Source organism: Endocarpon pusillum (assembly GCF_000464535.1).
Source record: "Endocarpon pusillum Z07020 unplaced genomic scaffold scaffold1400, whole genome shotgun sequence".
In the NCBI taxonomy this organism is placed as follows: Eukaryota; Fungi; Ascomycota; class Eurotiomycetes; order Verrucariales; family Verrucariaceae; genus Endocarpon; species Endocarpon pusillum.
Window position 1 is genome coordinate 1 of NW_006916007.1, and position 4426 is coordinate 4426.

The window sequence follows — 4426 nt, forward strand, 5'->3', positions numbered from 1 at the left end:
TTATAATCATCCTATATATATAATTATCCTGTGTACTTTTCTCTTATATCACAACCTTCTAACTATTATATATAGCCACAACACCAGAAAATCATTCATTCTCTATGTTACTATCTTCCTCAGATGTCTCTTTAACCTCCTAACAGGTTTGTACATTATAGTTAGGCTTGCTATATCTTCCACATTACTGTAAGCCTGACAACTTAGCTTACACAACATCTCCTTTTACTGACCTTCTACTTAATCACTATTATATAGTCACTCTCTACTTAATTAAACTACCTGCATCCTTTACAGTAAGTGCACCTCTAGCTTATACATGTGTCTTTTTAGCCCACTTTATAAAGGCCTGATTAGTCTTATAAAGTATATAGACTTCTTTATATAAAAGAGTTATTTAATAAGTAACTTGCCACCAAGAGTGTTGAAGAAGTTGACATCCCCGCTACCCTGTTGCCAATCACTCAGCTCGAATTGAAAGCTCAGCTGCTGCTGACACGTCCCACTCCACAGGAACGTCCTGTAAGGTGCATCCGTGGGCGAGTTGGTTGGGAAGATCGTTGTGCTGACGAACTGATTCTTGACGGGTGGTTTGTTCCAGCTGTACTCGTAGATGAAATTCACGTCGTACGGATTGCTACGTCAACTATTATTATATTAAAGTAAGCAACTTTAAAGGTAATAAGAAACTTAGTCTTAATTTTATAATCCTTAATATAATAATCAGGTTTTTCACAACATAAATATAGTCTTTTCTTGCGTTTTTCTATTGCTAGTTCATCAGAAATTCTCTACTTACTTTTATTATCTTAATTCTTCTTAAGTAATCTTTATTTCTTTTCTTTTTGAGTTATATTTAAGTCTATAGGCATGTTTCGTCTTATAAGGTAATGTTCTTAAACTCTATATTTTAGATATTATATATTAGCTTAATATTATGTTAGAATAATAATATAGTTCTTTTTTCCTTTTTTAAGTTATCTTTTATAGTTTTAATTATTTATTTTAATTGTTATCTTAATTCAGGGTAATAACTTGCTAGATTAATTAATCTTAGATAGGTTATTTTTAACAGAGTCTTTTAGCCCTTTATAGAAGACAACTAATAAGGCGAAGTTCTTTTAGTCTACTTATAAGGCGATTTAGTAGAATCTAGAAGTATAGTTTATAACAGATCCCTTTTGTCTTATTTGTAGTAGGTCTCTTTTGGCTTCCTTAACTATATCTACGTTCTTATATACTTGCTTAATCTTAATTACAAAATTAGCAAAACTATAAAAGATCTATTATGTATCTAGTTCTTGATCCTCTAATACTTTCTTAAGCTTATCCTTAAGATAAGGTTTAAACTAATTATATACAGCTTCTTAAAGAAAGGTAGCTATATATAATATCTTTTTCTTATTTATGTCTATTACTTATATATAAAATAAAAAGTTGATTCTAAGTTGATTTAAGAACTCTTAAAGTTTCTTTTAATCTCTATAAAAGAGATCTAGTAATGTAACTTTAAACTGTGTGTTCCTTCCTTAGCCCTTAATAGTGGTGGTAGGTCCTAAGGCAACTAATATAATATATATCTTAGGTGATATATGTAATATCTATTTAATTATATTTGGTGTTCTAAAGAGTAGTAATCAAAGTATTAGGGCTTAACTAGTTAAGACAAGTCTTAACTAGAAGCTAGGTCCAAAGGATTAGTTAGGTAGAACAGGAAGTATAATAAATAATACTAGAATGTCTTCAACTTAAGTATAAGCTAATAATATAAGTTGACTATAGAGTAAAAAGAACTACTTGACTATCTGTAAAAGAAGTGCGTTTATATAGATGAGAGATTTGTATGCTTAGTTGTGCTTAGTAGTAAGCAAAGATAAGCTTAGTAGTGCTTAGTAATAAGCAGAGGTAAGCAACTATTAATACGCTTAGTCTTAGCTATACGTCTGGCTCTTAGGCTGCAGGGTTTAGGCAACCTCTCTATCCTAGGTAGGTGCTATAACACTTATTAATAGCCTTTAAATATTATAAATATTATATCTTGTTATTTTTTAGCAAATCTATCTTGATATAAATATTAATACTAATATTCTTTTATTCTTTATTGCTTAAACTAGCCAAATCCGAAAAACCTATACTAGAACTTATTAGCAGGTCTTATGCATAATTAAATGTAGTATAGTATGCAGGCTAAGCATAGATTTAAGCCTAAATAAAGATAAGTAGTTAGGCATCCTTATCTCTAGCCTATAAGATAAAGCTACTTAGTAAGGATAGTGCTAACACTAACGCTATAATAAATAAAACTAAGGTCTCTATATCTATATCTTAAGCCTTATTATCTGCGTTTTTATAGATAAGAGTAGCTAACAGAGAACCCCTTAAGAAATTAATATTAAGTGTTATCCTTTAGCTAGCTACTATTAATAAAGCTGTAGTAAATATTAAAGGCTATAAAGTAATAAAAGGCTATTAATTCTGCTTCTTCTATTTTTTATAACCCTTAATTAACTAGATTAGTATCTTTAGAGGAGGATAATAAATATTAATAGCAGAGTTATCTTTTATAACATCTTTTTACTTGTGAATATTAGCTATATTAAGCTTTAAATAGCTTATTTAAAAGAGATTATAAAAGTAATAGTTATTATTTAGATAATTAGGTTAATTACACTTGTACTAATGGCTAATCTTAATAGCTAGATTTGGTATAGCAGCGTAGAAAGCCGCCTTAATTGCTTATTAACGCGTTAAAGTACTCTTTTATAGCTTCTTTAATTTTAAAGCAGTTTTAGCCTTACTATAAGCTCGTTTATAAGAACTTATAGGCGGCAAGTCCTCCTCACTATATATAGAAACACTATCTTCGTTAGGCTAATCTTTAGCCTTGAAATTTGTGATCAGAGCAATGCGTAAAGAAGCTTAAGATATATAGTTATAAGCTGTTTATAGCTCTGCTACTATTCTATTAACGCGATTTATATCTAGCCTGTCTTTAATAGTATAAAGTTAAAGCTTTTGCTGGCTTATCTTGATACTTGCTTCAAAACTAAGGTATTCAACGTCCTTTTTCTATTTATCAGCAGCTTTAAAGGCACGATTTTGAGCTTCTAATTCAAAACGCTTAAAAATAAATCTCTCAGATTTAATAAAGGTATTATATATCCCTTTCTTGCCTAGCATAACACTTAACTCTATCCCTTGTGACCCCGAATAGACCCTTGTAGGAGACTCTTACCGTTAGGGGTTTAGCGTTAAGAGGTACCCGTGTTTAGCGGTGAGGTTATTTCTGCAGCCTTAGCATTAGGAACATCAAAATTATAGAAGAGTGCTGCAGCCTTGGCGTTAAGAACATCAAAATTTGTTAAGACCTAGCTGCAGCCTTGGCGTTAAAAACATCAAAAGTGAATTATAAGTGTAAACCTTTGATTAGCTATATCAGGCTAATTATTAAAGTTATAAATCTATAAATAGTACTATTTGATAGCCCTTAAAATTTTCTATCTAAATTTTTAGGTCTCAGATTAATAGAGTTAATATTAAAAGAAGAAAAAAAAAGAAAGTAACAAAGTATTAGTTTTTAAAAATATATTTAAGATTAACTTTATTAGTATAAAAGATATAAATTTATAAATAATATATTATATAAATATAACTATAAACTCTTATAAAAAGCTTGTTAAAGACTTCTAGCTAAAGTAATCAAGAAGTTATAAGAGAATTAGGCTTTTAAAGCTCTTCTATTTCTTGTTTCTATTAAAACTTAGCATGCCACACTAATTAATTCTACTACTTTATATTATTTTACTCTTTTATTTCTCTACTAAATCACCTCAAAATTAGTTCAAATTGATACTTTTACAGAGGGCTCTTTAGAAGTTATACATACACGAAAAACGTGTCTTAAGCTTAGGGCAGCGTTATACAAAGTTGTATAACTACTGCTTGCTAACAGGCTTTACGTGATACGTCTTGCGAAGAAGGTCGGCTATATCTCGTACGTTGTTGATCCGGGGTGGGAATCCTTGCGAATCCAGGTCAAGGATATATCGTATAAGCGTCTCTTCTTCAGTCAGGGTCAAAATATGTTAAGCATTACGCTCTTCGGCCTTTGAGGTATAGTCCTTTATATGATTATGAAGGGTAGTTTAAAGGACATCGTACGTCTTTACAGCACGTCGAATCAACATTTCTTAGTTAGTATAGATAGCCTGGATAGCAAGGAGAATTCTGGCTTCCTAAGATTAAGAATTCATTATGTTGTTGTATTATAATAGTATATAATAGTTCGAAGGTTGTGATTTAGAAGAAAAGTGCGCAGGACAATTATATACATAGGACGATTATGAATCACGTTATAAGTAATCTGTTATAAGTTCTTTTTTAATTTGTCTAAATATAACCTAATTCACTTCTCTTATATATTTAA